Source organism: Acinonyx jubatus, chromosome D2 (assembly GCF_027475565.1).
Source record: "Acinonyx jubatus isolate Ajub_Pintada_27869175 chromosome D2, VMU_Ajub_asm_v1.0, whole genome shotgun sequence".
NCBI lineage: Eukaryota > Metazoa > Chordata > Mammalia > Carnivora > Felidae > Acinonyx > Acinonyx jubatus.
In genome coordinates this window covers 83,686,654-83,704,479 of record NC_069393.1, presented here as the reverse complement: position 1 = coordinate 83,704,479, position 17,826 = coordinate 83,686,654, and the positions used below count along the sequence as shown (strand labels likewise).

The following is a 17,826-nucleotide window of genomic DNA, read 5'->3' as shown; positions in this document are numbered from 1 at the left end:
TCTCTATGCTTCATTTTGTGCAATTTCTATGGCTACATCTTCAAGCTCACCAATGTGTGTGTGTGTGTGTGTGTGTGTGTGCACTGTTTTAATGCCCTTATCTGCTAATTCCATAATCTCTGTCATTTCTGGGAACGTTTCTATCAACAGAGTCCCCCCCCGCCCCGTTATGGGTTTTACCTGCGTGCTTATTTGTGTAACTGGTATTTTGGTTGGATAACAGGCATCGTGAATTTTAATGTCATCGGTGCTATCCTGCTTTAAGGAGTGTTAAATTTTGGTCTGGAACACAGTGATATACTTGAAATCAGAGTGATTATTTTTGAGGCTATTTTTAAGCTTTTTTTGCATAAAGTCCCGAGCAGTCTTTCATCCAGAGCTAACTTATCTTAACTTCTAAGGCAACACCTTCTGGGACTCTACCCAATGACCCACACTAGCAGGTCTCTCTAATCTTGTTGGCGGGAATATGAAATTTCCTGTATCTGTGTGAGTTCCGGGAACTGCTGGTCCTAATGCTTTGCACCAATTCTTCCCCAGCTTGTGGCAATGCACCCCGCCCCCACAGTCGCATATGAACACTGAGGCAAAGACCCCAGAGGACCTCTGCGGGTTCAGGCGCTCTGAGCTGCTGGTCCGCAAACCCTGGTGGCCTCTGCTTCGCAGACCTTCAGGTTCTGCCTCCTCACCTCAGCAAGGCTGCTGAGCTCTGCCCAGCGTACCCTCTTCTGTGCCACCGCCCGGAAATGCCGAAGCAGTAAGCTGTGGAATGATACGGCTAACTGTTCTTTTCCCTTCCTTGGGGTATTATTTTGGCCCTGTGCTATTTATTGTTTAAAGCTCAACATCATTGTTTTGCCTATCTTTTATCATTTTCTCTTCATTCAGGGCGGGAAGAAGAGGTCCTTGGTAGGCTTGTTTCCCACAATGGGACAGATTAGCAATTCTGCAAATGCTTTCTGTATTCGTAGGATTGAGCAAGTTGGGAAACGCCATGATGATGCGTGGTGCTAAGTTTCTCTCTGTTGGCAAAGGAAGACACAAATATGAAACACAGGAGGCTGAGAAGAATCCCATTGTGCCTGAATGGAGCTGGAGGTCTCCTGGTTTTAGAGACGAAGAAGTAGATACAAGAAGAAACAGACGGAAGATTGACAAGAGACAAGTGTATGTTTCTTTGCTTTGTTGGTTGAAAGACTCAGATCAGTGACACCCCATTAGCCCATGTAGCATATAGATCTCGGTTTCTTTAAAAAATTTTTTTTAATGTTTATTTATTTTTGAGAAAGAGAGAGAGACAGAGCATGAGTGGGGGAGGGACAGAGAGAGACAGAGACACAGAATCAGAAGCGGGCTCCAGGCTCTGAGCTGTCAGCACAGAGCCCGACATGGGGCTCAAACTCACAAACCGTGAGATCATGACCTGAGCCAAAGCCGGTCGCTCAACCGGCTAGATCTTGGTTTCTAAATACAGTTTCCCACTAACAGGATAAGTAAGTTCAATAAGTAACTGATTCCTAGGCTGGGCCACGGAAAATATAAGCTAAGCCTGCAACATATTTTTGTGCAAACAAATACACAAATAAATAAATAAATAATGGTCAAAAAGTACTGGGAACCTGTCAGCACATGGAGGAAAGCAGCTTAATGGGCTCCTGGTGAGTAAGTGTGAGGCCTCAAAATCAATAATAATATTAAAGTATTGCAAGCCATTTAATTTTTTAAGTATGTATTAAAACACATTATTATCCTGTCAGTACTATGGCAATAAATATTCTGTTAATCTCATTATGTAAGTATGACTCTTAATAAAGTAAGGAGAGAGAGAAGAGAGATTAATAACGTATACAGGACAAAGTAAAAATTAGTGAATCTGGGAGTTCCTTTAAAAATTAGTGAGATGGGAGTGCTTTGTACTACTCTTGCAACTATCTTCTAAATTTGAAATTACTTCAAAATTGTAAGTTAAAACCATTTAGATCATTACGATGAAGTCCTAGGAGGTAAACCGACTGAAAGGTCTCAACCTGGAGGCATTTTGGTACAGGGTTGCAGTGGGGCTGGAACCCCAGGTCTTTCATTCCTCAAAGGTCTCCTCTCTCCCGCAAGGGCAGCCCCTGGTCCTCGGGGCACCAGGGACACTGGGGCCTGGGCAGGATGCCGTCACTTCTCAGAAGGGGGTCGACCAGCAGCTCCCAGGCCCAGGGCCCACGACGCAAGACGGAAGCGTGAAAGTCACATGGGACTGAGCCTCCACAGGCGCTCCCTGCGATGTCAGAAATGTCATGGGGAGGCGTGGGGTATGTCTCTGTGGCAAATTGATTCGGAGTTTTCCAGATGCTGTGTAACCAGTTCTTTGTAAGGACATCTTGCCGTTTCAGGTCTAGCTGTGCCTCCTGAAGCCTTCTTCCGCCTCGCAGGCTCAGGAGTGTTTATGAGGTTCTGTAATCAAACCTATGTTTTATGCACAACACCTCGGCTATACTTTCCGTCATCCCAAAGCTTATTTAAATATAGGACTATGTGTATCAATTGCCAAAGGACTTCTTTTAAATACAGATCTTTGATATTTCCAAACTCCAGCTGAACTCAGTGTCGGGGAAGGAAACCACAGCCCGCAGAAATGACAATATCTGCTTTGATTGTGAGCCCTCCGTGAAAACCCGGCGAGCGTCTCATTTATAAAAGAATCAGGTGAGTTGGCATCTGAGTGTTCACACCTGCAAGAAGGAATCAGAGCACGTCGGGTTCCATCCACCTGTGGCTTGGAGCACAGGAGCGGGTACACTCTGGTTTGGAGCACAGGACAGGCCCCGTAAGGCAGGGAATCTGGCAGCCTTCAAAGTGCCCGCCGAGGCTTGGGAGACACAGACACAAAGATATTCCACTGCATTCTGGAGACAACCTGATCCTTCTAGAAAGTCCATGGCTGTGAACTGTGTGAGGACGGGACCAAATGGCAATGTGACGACGCCTCGTGAGTACTAGGAAAAGTTATAGGAAGCAGCCGGTGTGGACGAAAGCTGAGAGCAGGTGGGGTCCCACGGCGGGGGGGTCCTGCTGCACTGTAGCACTGTACTTACTGTGCTCCTCTCTGGGCCTCACCTGTCATAGCATCCTCCATCATAGAACAACCAGAGGCACCTGCTCATTTCCAGCACCCCCAGGGCAGGGCGACTGCACTAATGGAGAACTATGGCTTCTGAGTGATTTCAGACCTGCAGTGACATTTCTGACCCACCCATGACAGCAGGATTTCCCTCCACCTGGACGCTGGCTGCACACCTGGCCATCCCAGGGAATGTTCCAGTCCCTGCCCACATGTCTGTCAGGGGAAGAGAGAGGTTTTCTGAAGGACCTGTGCTGAGTCTTCTCTTGGCTTTGAGTGAAGAGGGTTGAGCAGATTTTCCTAGAGGCATCGGACTGCAGAGGGGCGGAAATACAGACGGGACACTGGTGAACTTTAGGGCCACAGTCCTTCACTGTGACCCAGCACTCATCCACTTCTGGGTGAAGAACGTCCAGGGGTGCCCGGGGGGCTCAGTCGGTTAAGCGTCTGCCTTCAGTTCAGGTCATGATCTCACCCTTTATGAGCTCAAGCCCCACCTCAGGATCTCTGCTGTCAGTGCAGAGCCTGCTTGGGATCCTCCGCCCTCCTCTCTCTGCCCCTCCCCTGCCTGCATGTTCTCTTTCTCTCTCAAAAATAAATTTTTTTAAAAAGTTTAAAAATTAAAAAAAAAAAAGAAGAAGAAGAAGAGGGATGTCTGGGTGGCTCCGTCAGTTAAGTGTCCGACTTCGGCTCCGGTCATGATCCCACGGCTTGTGAGTTCGAGCTGCACGTCAGGCTCTGTGCTGACAGCTCGGAGACCAGAGCATCTTCAGATTCTATGTCTTTCTCTCTCTCTCTCTGCCCCTCCCCTGCTCACACTCTGTCTCTGTCTCTCAAAAATAAATAAACATTAAACAAAAATTAAAAAATAAAAAAAATAACCAAACCCATGACCACAGCCCCAGTGGCTCCGTGAGCCAACAACACTGAGCCCTGGATATAGGAAGTGCGTCTACAGCGGGGGACCTTGGGCTTCAGGGGAACAGAGCAGCGAGGACAAGGTGTCCAAGGGCAGGGATCCCAGACTGAGCATGGCAGGTGGTCACACAGTCCCGGATGAGGAAAATTAGGAACTCCAGAACAATATTTCAGAAGGAGGTAAGAAGACTTAGTCTCACAAAACAGTTCCCCAGAAAAACCCAGGCCCCCCCAAATCGCCACAGAGAGTCCAGGCTCAGCAGGTCGACATTAGCCGCGTGACGAAGGACGTCTTGGGCCACCTCAGAGGGACACGTCTGGATCCAGGAGGCTCGCCAGTGTGCATCTCACCATGGGGACGTCTCGGAGGGGACATCTCTGCACACAGCTCCAGAGGCTGCTCAGGGACTTACAGGAAGCCAGGGCCGTGTGAGAGCTCTGGAACATTCCACACACAGAAGAGAAGGTGCCATGTCCGGCCAGGGAGCAGAGCCGCTTTGTCAGGGGAGTGGGAATCACGCCACAGACCAGCACCGCTGATGTGCCGGGAGACAAGGGGCAGAGAGAGGAAGGAACAGGCAGGAAATAAACATAAGATGAACCACGCAGTCACCCGCAGGTTACTACACACCCCCCCCAGGAGAGGCCGGTGCAGTGGCTGCACGGGGGGAATTTCCCGAGGAGCCACCACACGTCATCGCGGCCAACACGACCACTGGTTTGTCACTAACCCACAGGGCCCCCTGCCACAGCCAGCAGCAAGGACATGGTCTTGCTTTAGGAAAAAAGGAGCCTCGCGGACACTGTCCAGAGCCTAGACCGGAGCTGGCAGGCTCTGCCAAGTCCCCAGTGACCACCAAATTGTCCTCGTCACAAACACCATGGAAAAGAGCGTGTGTTCTGGGCACGGCCAGCGCAGGCTCGGATCCTGAGTGAGAATCAGGACACTCACAGCAAACACTGGGGTGTCTCCATCCACCCTTACTGTCCCAAACCACGGTGAGTGTGAGTGTACAGTTGTGTGCCCGCACACCTTTAGCTACAAATGTATATACACACATACACCTGTGTGTATATGTGATATGGGCCATATAAATGTGCATATATTATAGATGCATATAAATGTGTGTATATTATGTATGCACAAACATATAAATATAGAGATTATATATAAGATTACATATAAGTTTGTATGTAAGTTTATATGTGTGTATAGTGTCCATACATAGATGTAAATATGTATATAATACATAAACATACATAGATATAAAACTATATAGGTATGTGTATGTATATGATGCCTTTATGCACATTTTATTTTCTTAAGTTTATCTATCTATTTTGAGAGAGCGAGCGTGTGCACATGCACATGATTGGGGGAGGAGCAGAGAGAGAGAGGGAGGGAGGGAGGGAAAGAGAGAATCCCAAGCAGGCTCCGCGCTGTCAGCATGAAGCCCGCCATGGGGCTCGATCTCATAAACTGTGAGATCATGACCCGAGCAGAAATCAAGAGTCCGATGTTTAACCCACTGAGTCACCCAGGCGCTCCTTTATGCACATTTTAAATTAATGGTAATGGCTCGTCTTCCAAATCATCATGAGCTAGAGATGAAATCTCTTTGCTAATGTGGCACAACTGCCCAGCAGCCCTTCAGGTCCCCAGTCTGAAGGATGGGGGCAGAGGTGGCCATCTAGAAGTAGTTTGGGGTGCACTGCTGACGGCTTTTCTCCCCTGGACTGATGGTGCCCACAAGCAGATGAAGGGCAGAGAACACCGCCACCCTCTCCCTCCCGGCAGAAGGATGGGCCACAGCACGAGTTCACACAAACAGGCCAATTGAGGCGATTTGCTCCATTGCTCAAATGTTTCACTGAAATTCTTTTGTGGCAATTCAATTGATTCAGGAAAAATCCACACTTGGCTTTGTTTGTCCCTGGAGAATAAATGACCTTGTCCCGCTCCCGACCCCACCAACAGCCAGAAGAGAAGTATGACGGGAGCGGTTGGCAGCCAGGAGGTGGTGACCGCGACTCCGCAGCAAACCCCACTGCGTGGGTCTCAACCTCCTGCTGCAATAACTTTGTCTCATAAATATTTAATATTTCAGCTATGTTTTCTTAAACCAAAAGTTGACCCTTTTTCAAAGTAATCATATAAGTGATCAGTATTTGCACTGCCTGAGGAAATAGGAAATTTGCATCTGGCATGTCTGAGCCAAAATTAAACATTTATACATGTTGTTCACATTGCTTGTCGTTAGACCTAACTTGCCACGGCTCTCTGCGTTCGGTTCCCTGCTAGAAAAATGTTTCCTCTTTGAAACAAAATCACCCATGAAAATTATACTTGTTCTGGGAATGGTAGTGTGCCCCTCTAAGATTTTCTAAATGGCCTTTTCAAGGAGGAAAAAGTTTGCCGGGAAAATGCACTTGACCTCACTTGGAGAACTCCAGATCCGACGGCTCCATTCCAATTATCACGCTCCAGTAGGGTTTGTTTGCATGTTTTGTTTTTTGCATAATTCAGTTCTTAAATAACAACTTTGCCTCCAGACTATTATTCCTCCCTTGACTAACATCCAAGGGGGAGGGAGAGGCAGACAGTGGGACAAAGAGATGGTGAAGAATAGAGGATGGCCAATAGAAATAAGGATAAAGAGAATTCAAAGGGTTTCCAAAGCCATAGGCTTGGATTTGAATGGTCTTCCAAAGGCTAGAAAAGGAACTCCTTGGGTCTTTTTCAGCCTAAGACTTAAGGAAAATCTTTAACAAAGGAACGTGACCCGCGTCTAGGAACTTAGAACGGTCCCTTCCTTGGACCTTCCTGTCCACACTCAGAGTTTCTGTTTCCAGGACACTGGGTTTGATTTCGCCCATTCTGTGTGGCCGCTAGCCTCCTCCCAGTGAGGTCCTGAATGGCAGGTCTCCGTGCGAGGTCCTTGGGAAATGTTCTGATTGGCCGTTCATTTTGCCTGTGTTGTATTTTCAACCATCATTTTTTAAAAAAATTACTTAGATGTGCAACAAATATCAGTGTGAACATAATGAATTATGATAAAGCGAACAATGTGTAAGCACTGAGTCATTAAACAGAACATTGTCAAGATCCCAGAAACCTCTTGAACACCCTTTCAGGCTCGGCCCCTCCTTCCTTCCCCTGTATCAATAGTCTCTACCTGATTTGCTTGGTAACCAGTTCCTAGCTTTTCCTATATCAGCACTGCATAGTTATTCACTGGTGAATGCTAAGCTTAGGCTCACATTATTTTCTTCTTCATATAAATGAAGCCATCCCCTAAGGAAGCTTCCATGTCCAGCTTCTTGCACACAACACACCACACTGGTGAGACTCGGTCACACTGAAGGGTAGAGCTGTGCTGTCTTCCAATTTTTGGTGATTGCAAATGACCGAAGGGCTGAGCAGTCTTAAATATATTTGCAAGCGCATTAGGGCATGAGCTGCCTTTGGGTATTTACCTAAGGGTGTAACCGCTAGAGCCTGTGGGCATTCATCTCACAGTCGCTGAACGGTTTTCCGCGGCATTGTTCCCATTGACGTTCATATCCGCGAGTGTATTAGCACCCCCACTGCGTCATCTCCTTGTCAACACTAAGTATTTCTAGTTTTACGTTTTAGCCATTGGCTATCAGTATCCCATTGTGGTTTTAATTAGTATGAGCATAACAGCAAACATTTTTTGTAAACAGCATTCTTGCCTTATTTTATAGCGAGAGCCAACTCTGCAGGACAGCTTTGTTGTCAATCAAGTGAGGACAAAGCTTATCTTTATTTCTGGTTCCTATTCTGTAGCATTTGTTGTATGCCCATCCTTGTGTAAATATAACCTGGACCTGATTACTGTGGTCTTGATATCTGGGAAAGCAGGGTTTCTACCTCGTCCCTCATTGTCAACTAATCTTCGACAAAGCAGGAGAGAATATCCAATGGAAAAAAGACAGTCTCTTCAGCAAATGGGGTTGGGAAAACTGGACAGCAACATGCAGAAGAATGAAATTGGACCACTTTACCCCATACACAAAAATAAACTCAAAACGGATGAAAGACCTAAGTGTAAGGCAAGAAACCATTAAAATCCTAGAGAAGAAACTAGAAACAACCTCTTTGACCTCAGCTGCAGCAACTTCTTACTTGACACATCTCCGAAGGCAGGGAAACAAAAGCACAAATGAACTATTGGGACTTCATCAAGATAAAAAGCTTTTGCACAGCAAAGGCAATGATCCACAAAACTAAAAGACAACCAATGAAATGGGACAAAATATTTGCAAATGACATATCAGATAAAGGGTTAGTGTCCAAAATCTATAAAGAACTTATCAAATTCAATACCCAGAAAACAAATAATCCAGGGAAGAAATGGGAAGAAGACATGAATAGACACTTTGCCAAAGAAGACATCCAGATGGCCAACAGACACATGAAAAGATGCTCAACGTCATTCATCATCAGGGAAATACAAATCAAAACCACAATGAGATACTACCTCATACCTACCTGTCAGAATGACTATAATGAACTCAGAAACAACATGTTGGTGAGGATGCAGAGAAAGAGGAACCCTTTTGCACTGCTGGTGGGAATGCAAAGTGGTGCAGCCACTCTGGAGAACAGTATGGAGGTTCCTCAAAAAATTAAAACAGAGCCTATCCTATTACCCAGCAACTACACTACTAGGTATTTATCCAAGGAATACAGGAGTGCTGATTTAAAGGAGCACGTGCACCCCAATGTTTATAGCAGTGCTTTCAACAATAGCCAAAGTATGGAAAGAGCCCAAATGTCCATCAACTGATGAATGGACAAAGAAGATGTGGTTTATATATACAATGGAGTATTACTTCGAGATCAAAAAGAATGGATAGAACTAGACTGTATTACGCTAAGTAAATAAGTCAGTAGGAAAGACAAATATATGGTTTCATGACTAAGTGGAATTTAAGAAACAAAACATGAACACAGGGGAAGGGAAGGAAAAGTAAGATGAAAACAGAGAGGGAGGCAAACCATAAGAGACTCTTTTATTTTTTTAGTGTTTTATTATTTTTGAGAGAGAGAGAGAGAGAGAACACGTGACCAGAGGAGGAGCAGAGAGAGAGGGAGACACAGAATCTGAAGCAGGATTCAGGCTCTGAGCCGTCAGCCCAGAGTCTGACACGGGGATCGAATTTGTGAACCACGAGATCATGACCTGAGCCAAAGTTGGATGCTTAACTGACTGAGCCACCCAGGCACCCCAAGAGACTCTTAAACACAGAGAACAAACAAAGGGTTGCTGGAGCGGAGGTAGGTAGGGGGATGGGCTAAATGGGTGATGGGCCTTAAGGAGGACACTTGTTGGGATGAGCATTGGATGTTGTATGTAAGTGATGAATCACAAAATTCTACTCCAAAACCATTATTACACTATATGTTAACTAACTTGATTTAAATAAAAGTTAAAAAACAAACAAACAAACAAACAAATAAAAATGAAAGCTTTGCCCGGTCTCAGCTTCCTTGAGATACTGACAGAGCAGAGGAAGGTGGGGAATGAGCTCACCCTCCTGCTGGGACCTGACAAAGACAATTTGTCCTATGTTAACCGGTGGTTAAGATGGTCCACATGCATTATTGCCTTCCCGTTCCCCTGTAGGGACCATATTCACTAGATTCTTCCACATACTTACTGCTTCTTTGTTCTTCATTCTTGCTTGTCTCTCTTACGTGGGGATCATTTTTTCCTGCAGCCAATGAACACCTTTAGTATTGCTTTCAGTGTGCGCATGCCTTCGGTCGAGTGTGTTTGCCTGGAATCTACTGACCTTCATCCTTGGAAAACAGTATTGCTAGCTTAGCAATTCTTTTCACACCGCTGTTTTCTGTTCCTTTGTCTGTCTGTCTGTCTGTTCACTGAGCAGCTTTATTACTTCTTCATCTACGTTTCTGGCCACAGTGCCCTGGGTAGGACCTGACCAGCCAGTGGAGAATAGAGATGCTTACAGCGGACATCCTTCCCTCATTCCTGCTCTTAGGATACAGCACTGAATTTCTCAGCATTAAGTGTGATATTGGCTATAGAGTTTTTCAAATATGTCCTTTATCACCTTGAGGAAGTTTCTCTCTGAGTTTGCAGAGAACTTTTATCATTGACAGGTGTTGACTTTTGTCAAATGCTATTTTTTCATCTATTGAAATGACTACATTACTGTTTCTCCTTTTTGTCTGTTAATATGGTGAATAATGTTAATTTACATATACAATTTTCATTGCTCTTTGGGATACACTGTACTTGACCACGATGTACGTATACATAAGCACACATGTGTAGGCATGACATACATAGGAACGTAGTCTGTATTGTGTGTATGTGAACATGTGGTACGTAGAGTGCGCGTGTGTGTGTGTGTGATGCTGGATTGGCTTTGCTAATCTTTTGTGATGAACATCTGCGTCTAAATTTGCAAGGATATTGCTCTACAGTTTTATTTTCATGCCCTTGCATGCTTTTCATTTCAGGGCTCTCCCAGGCTGCTAAAATGACTGGAGAATTGTTCTCCTATTTCAGAAAATGTGTACATGGTTGTCACTTGTTTTCTTGCTTATTTACTAGAATTTGCTGGTGGAGTTTGCACCTGTGCACCCGGATGGTGATCTTGTGACAACGTAACTTGCCTTCAGGTCACAAGAACACTATGTCCACGTTCAGTGGAGCGTCAGCGCTCTAACCATCACTTACTAACCATGCTAGGGACCACCGTCACTTCCACAAGCGCTGGGGACACAGGGGCCATTCTGTGCAGAGCTGTGCAAGACAGCTGAGCACAGGTCGCGCGTGAACAGAAGTGATATCTGAGCCTAACAGGGGAGGATGAGAACCAGTCACTGGGGTGATGGAGCAGGAGGGAAGCTGGGGGTGGGTCCGGGGACCAAGCCTCGGCGGATCGACAGGGCCACGTGGCTAAAACGAGGCTGTGATATGCGTCAAGCCTCTTTCTGTTTTGGAAACTTGGGGCCCCGATGTATGTATGGAGCTTGGAAACTCCTCCTACATCCTAACTAGGTTCACCTTCTGGATTTTCCCCTGTAGTCTCCAATCCCTACTCGTCTTCCATGGGTTATTCCAGAGGGGAAAATCGTATGCTAAATTCTAGAGGCAAAATGGTCTGTTTGGGCACCTGCAAAGGGGTCTGTCAGCCAGAGCGTAGCATTGAGGGGGAGGCCGTGGGAAAGACTGAGAAGCTGAACACGTCGGCGGCGGGCAGACCAGGCTTCCACCTCCAGGAAGCAGAACACAACCATGAAGGCCATGGGAAGTCATCAGAGGGAGGCTGCGGCTTCTGGTGCAGGCAGCTGGGCAGAGGGAGACCCGAGGCTCCACGGATGCAGAAGAAAGAGGTTGTCCAGGGCATCAGGAGAGAGCAAGCCTAGGCTGGCACATGGTGTGCTCAACAAGCCTGCGGGACACCCAAATGGGAGGCCCCTGGGCGGGTGGACAGGGGTCTGGGGCAGGAGAAATCCTACAGACAGACACAGAAATGAGATCTGTGCATCACCTGTGCTGTGGACCGAACACTGTCTCTCCCCTGCACCCCACCCACAGTAGGGCTTACTGGAGACAAGGTGCATGTGGATGTAACGGAAGTTGAATGGGTCATGAGGGTAGAGCCCTGGCATGACAGGATCAGTGTCCTTGCAGGACAAGATGGCAGAGGGCTGGCCCTGAGTCCCTGCTTCCCCGAAGACAGGCCATGTGAGCACACGGCGAGAAGGCCGCTGCCTGGGACCCAAGAGGCTCAGCACGAAACCCACCCGCCAACACCGTGAGGTTGGACTCCTTGCCTCCAGGCTGTGAGAAGTACATCCGTGTTGTTCAAGCCGTAGGGAAGGCGAAACTCTGCCTCCATCCCCCTAGGTCACCGGCCAGGCCCCAGGTCACAGGGGAAAGCACGGACATGGGCCTCAGGGAAATGAACACCCAGAAAGCAGACAGGCCCGAGTGTGTATGGACGAAGGAGAGCAGGGACAACAGGAGGGGATGGGAAGGTAAGAGCTATTTTATCAGGGTCTGCGTGTGCTGGCTTCTCTCGGCCCCAATGCCCCGCATCTCTGGTGAGAAGAGTGTTTCCTCCCTCCAGGTGCAGGGAGGGGATATTTCACATGAGAGTTTTCTCTCCTGCTTTTAGGAAGAAAAGTGAGGGTCAGTGTCCTTCTTGCTCTGCTGTTTTTCAAGCATCTTCAGCTCAAAATGAGCATTATGTTGAAGTGGCCTACTTTGGGGGAGGGGGCACATTCTGCCACCTTTCAAAGACCCCCAGCCCAGGGGTCCTGTTACATAGCCTGAACAGACCACGTGTGCACAGAGTTCACCCACAGCATGGGACTGGCTGCATGGCCACAGCGAGGAGAAGCCGGAGCACCAGAGCCAAGAGCGACTCCAACGCTCAAGGCATCGCGTGAGCAGAGCCCCCAGGGAGCTCAGCAGACCCCAGTGGTAAGAGGAGGCCAAGGTCAGCAGCCTCACAAGATGCCCAGGGAGGTCTGGTGTGATCACAGGAACAAAGTGTCCTCAGGCACATGGCTTCTGACCAGCGCCTCTGATGACTCTGCAGAGCCCTCCCAGCCAGAATGTGCCAGAACCTGGGAGTAGGGCCAGGCGGTGACAGGGACACGTGGCTTCAGGGCCCAGGTGTGCACACAGACGACCCAGCTGACGGCCACTTCCCTGAAGGGGTCTCTTGTGGTTATAACCCAGGGTTATAAACAGACTCTGAGAAACTTGTCAGAAACCCCTGGGGTCCCCCGATTCATGGAGGGGGGAGCTGATGCCCGCAAGGCAGGCCGTGCAAGGGACTGGGACCCGGACGCGGCAGAGGTCTGGGGATGAAACCACACATGTGGTGAGTCCCTTGGCTCCTCGCGGAGCTCACTAGCGGAGAACACGGACCAAAGTCTGGTTGTAGATACTCCTTGCAGGACTCTGAGGGTTGCGTAGTAGATTCTTGAGGCTGTGATTTTCCAGTCTTCTCTGTGTGTCAGTGGAAGACAGTGCTTGGAAAGAAAGGTGCAGTTATAGAAGAACATGGCTCGAAATAGAAATGCCCCCCACACCAAATCACAGTGTCCACAAAGTCAGTCCAAGAGTGCACGGCCGAGCATGGGGCAGGGAACGCCCAGCACCCAGATGCAATGCCTGGTGGGAAACCGGCTCCATGGCCACCTGGTGATGGAGAACATCTTTCACTTTCCTGAACCTTGAGTCTCCTTGCCTCTGTGATGGAGATTTCGGTCCCTGGCCTTGCTGGGGATGTGTGAGGGCTAAAAGGGATGAGCTGAGATAGCCGCATGAAGGGCCTTGCAGAGGGGACCGTGCACGCTGGTCCTCGGGGCCCGGCCCCTCTGCTCAGACTTCAGTTCGAAAGACCCAGTGCACACCAGCAGGACCCATGTTGGGGTTTGCACAGGTTTACATGGACAACGTGGCCAAGCTGAGTCCGCAGTGTGATGCCGTGGGAAGGAAGCCCATGGTCTTGTAGGCGCCCAGCTGACAGAAGATTCGAGGGAGCTCAGAGGCGAGGCCCACTTGCCCCTCCAGCCCACCCTGGCCCACGACCAGCACTGACCAGCCATGTCACACCCGGCACTGTGGGGTGCTGGTGGCAGGCTGCATTCAGACCCTTAACCACCAGACACCTTCTGGGAAAAGAGGTCAGGAGAATAGGCGGTCGGGGACAAGACCAGCAAGAAACAGACGGTAGAAGACGCATTTACCTGGACGGTCTCCCGGGACAAGACTTCCTGGAGGCTGGTGAGGAGAGGCGGCAGGCCCCCACATCTTCGGGCCCATTGCAAATCCTGATGCGCAAACCAGCCAGAGCGGGGCCAACCTCGGGGACGGTTACAGACACAGAAATTGCGTTTTTTTGAGTATTGGCACATAGTACCTGGGAAAAAAATAACCCACTTTAGTGCGGATCCTTCCTCAGTAGTGAGATGGGAGCTGTGAGAACAGGTACCCTGGGCAGGTCCTACGGGAAAGGTCATTCCCGTGATCTGGGGGAGCCGGTGGCTGAGCCAGTCTGGAGAAGCCACAAAGCAGCAGAAAGCAGCAGAACCCTGACCAGGCTCCCCGCCTGCCCACGGCGGCCCGGCCACCCTCAACAACTGACCTTCTGATTTAGCAAAACAAAATGAGAGCCAAGCCAGCCTTTCCCTCATTCCGAAAGATATGAATCGGAATCCCACAAAATCTGCTCAGGAACCTGACTCCCGTCCAATAGCGCTAAGCATGAACCACAGCCCCATGCAGCTGGGTGAGCAAAGAGAATCTGCACAGCCATTAGCGACTAAAGGAAAAGCAGTAATCTGTGTAGTCAGCAACGCTCTCCCATGTGCAGAACTCACTGCAACATCCATCCAAAAGAGAACGTTTTATTTCCCTATTTTAATTTTTTAAAGGAAGTTTCAGATGACAGCGCACTCTGCAATCAGAAGTACTGCTTTCGGTCAAAAACCAAGATGGCGGAATTTTTAACAGGACAATGGAAGGAGAGAACAGAATGGAACAGGAGAAAACCTCCTCCGCAAATTAGATGACCAGCTGGAGAATTTCTACCTCGACTGCTGAGAAAAGGGGGAAAGAAAGCAATAGAAGTAAAATATAAACTAAAAGAAAATGCTTCTGTGCTCTAAAACCTAAGTACTGAGAGGTGCAGGCTCTGGGGCCACAGTCCCTGGAGTTTAAGTACAGCCATGCTGCTGTCTCCGTGCCCGGTGAGCTCACCACCTGCGGGTCTGTCTTCACTATCAAATTGCCGAGGTGCCTGCGGAGGACACGTTCCAAGGACAGAAGAAGTAATGGAGTCCTCAGTACATTGTGTGAAGAAATAATAGCTTTTATGAATCTCAGAAAACACCAACAATTACCATGGAAAACCTGTGAAGAGATGTATATCTGCACGTAACATATAAAATTTCTGAAGTGTAAGACTCACCGTAAAGCTACCGTAAATCTTCTAACCAGATACACAGTTTGACTAGAAAGGAGTAAGAGTGGGGTGGCTTCAGACTTCCCTCTTTTTTCGTGGGGGCAGTATGTCTCTTCTCTCTTCTCCTGCCCTCGCTTACTCAAGCCACGTGGTTCCCCCTACACCACCTGCTGTGATGGCCACCTTCTAGGGGCATGTCCTTGCTGCCTGTCCTCAGCCACATGCTTCCTCGTTGATGGAAGAATATGGAGAAAGCCCACCATGGTTTCCACAAATTCTTGGACTGTCATGAGTATAACAGAGGTTCCCCCTACACCACCTGCCGTGATGGCTGCCTTCTAGGGGCATGTCCTTGTTGCCTGTCCTCAGCCACATGCTTCCTCATTGATGGAAGAATATGGAGAAAGCCCACCATGGTTTCCACAAATTCTTGGACTGTCATGGGTATAACAGAGAGCAGGCGAGCGTGTGCCCCACTGGAAAGTGTGTATGTATTTGCCATTGACCATCAAAAACAAACATGGCCAATGCCAAGCCTTCTTCGCAGGAGCATACAAAGCCTGAAACACTTTTGTTTTTAAACAACAAAGAAACAGTAAATAAACCAAGCATCTAATCTGAAAATTTAGAGGGGAAAAAACAGTAAAATTCAAAAGAAAAGAAAAATCAATACAGTTAAAAATACAAATGAAGAGGTGCACCTGAGTGGCTTAGTTGGTTAGGCATCTGACTTCGGCTCAGGTCAAGAACTCATGATTTGTGGGTTCGAGCCCTGCATCGGGCTCCATGCTGACAGCTCTGAGCCTGGAGCCTGCTTCAGATTCTGTGTCCCCCTCTCTCTCCGCCCCACCCCTGCTTGTGCTCTGTCTCTCTCTCTCAAAAATAAAGATTAAGGGGCGCCTGGGTGGCGCAGTCGGTTAAGCGTCCGACTTCAGCCAGGTCACGATCTCGTGGTCCGTGAGTTTGAGCCCCGCGTCAGGCTCTGGGCTGATGGCTCAGAGCCTGGAGCCTGTTTCCGATTCTGTGTCTCCCTCTCTCTCTGCCCCTCCCCCATTCATGCTCTGTCTCTCTCTGTCCCAAAAATAAATAAACGTTGAAAAAAATAAAGATTAAAAAAAAATTAAAAAAATAAATAAAATAAAATTGAAAAACTACAGATGAAGAAAGAAATGCCTTTAAAGTAGTGAAACTCATAAATTTTGTCTGTGGGCTTCTCATCATCATGACAAAAACTGATAATAAAGAAAGTTAAACGAATTTAAAAAACATACATGTTCTAATCAAACAGGGAAAAAGGGAATGAAAACAGAGATAATCCCAAACAGGAAGTAAATTTCACAAAGGTGGCTAATACCTACAAAATACCCTATAAAATTTGGAATTAATATTTTGATGCTCATAATGCTAGTACGTTCGAACCTGTATCTTTAAAATCTGCATCATCAGTAGCAGCATGAGGTCAGGAGTCTTGGTCTGTCCCATCCAGAAATTACACGCTGAGCCTCTGGAAAAGTGCCTTGGCACACAGCCAGGGTTCAATCAGTGTCTGTTGAATGAATGAATGCGCGATTTACTAAGTGTAGGGAGAGACAAAAGGAAATCTTGGTGATATTAAACATATCTTAAAAAGCAAATGCTTCCAAACTCGTTTAAGGAAATACTGGAAAATATAAACACACAATAACTGTAAAAGAAACAGCACTAAAGGCAGCTAGAGTAAGGTGATTTCCATCATATGGTATCTAATAGTAAAATACAGATTTAAATGGACCTGCTGCATATATCCACACGAAAAGATTTCTATAGGATTTATCATGAAAAGAAACAGCCAAGTTACACATTCGGAATTATTGAATTTCCCTGAAAATAAAGCAGAGAGGAAGATGACGTATTTTCACAAGGGCTTACATACGCTTTGAAACACACGGGAGAAAATACAGAGGAATCCACACCCAGGTGAACGGGAGCAGGAAAGCACTGCAGGAATTATTACCAGAGGCTTCTGCTTTACCTGTGTTTGTAAAAATTCATATAACAAAAGTATATCCGTATATGGCTTTCAGTTAGAAATTAATTTAAAAGATGAAATATTTAAAGCTGCCCAAGAACTAACTTCATAAAATACACCGGGTCCAGGCATTCGTATGAGTAGGTTATCTCAGAAGAGATCATTCTTATGCTATTGAAATTATTTCAGTGCACAGAAACTTGGAACAACCAAAAACAACTTTTCTAGAATGTTGAATTCTAGAAAACGTGCATTTATTAATTTGCCAGAGTAGGTCCAAGAAAAATAAACTACATAATTATTGTAATAAATGTTCCAAAGGCCATTTGGCCAAATTCCGCATTAATTCCTGACTTTTATGAATTACTTATAAAATAAGGACAGAAGAATATTTCTAAAAATATTTTAAAATAAGATGAAGGGGCATCTGGGTGACTCAGTCAGTTGACCACCCACCCCAACTCTTAGTTTCAGCTCTTGGTTTCGGCTCCTGGTTTTGGCCGAGGTAATGACGTCATGGTTCATGAGATCGAGCCCCATGCTGGGCTCTGGGCTGAGCATGGAGCCCACCCGGGATTCTCTTTCTCTCTCTTCCTGCCCTCCCCCCATCCCTCTCTCTCTGTCTCTCTCTCTCAACATAATAAACTTTAGAAAATAAAATAATAAAAAATAAATAAGATAAAAAAGATTTATCTCGAATTATTAGCCCTTCCTATTAAAGCAAAAATTCTCATAACTATTACTTTTGAAGTCAATGCAAATTTTTAAAATATGGGGCACCTGGATGGCCCAGTCAGTTAAGCAT

General features: G+C 47.0%; 1 long non-coding RNA gene across 1 annotated transcript in view; it reads right to left on the bottom strand.

Annotated features, from left to right (window-relative positions):
* LOC113600359 (uncharacterized) overlaps nt 1-17,826 on the bottom strand; it is a 323,672-nt gene that overhangs the window by 52,051 nt on the left and 253,795 nt on the right. The window contains exon 3 of the long non-coding RNA XR_008291962.1: nt 13,797-13,969. This is a non-coding gene — a long non-coding RNA (uncharacterized LOC113600359). The remainder of the gene's footprint in view (nt 1-13,796; nt 13,970-17,826) is intronic.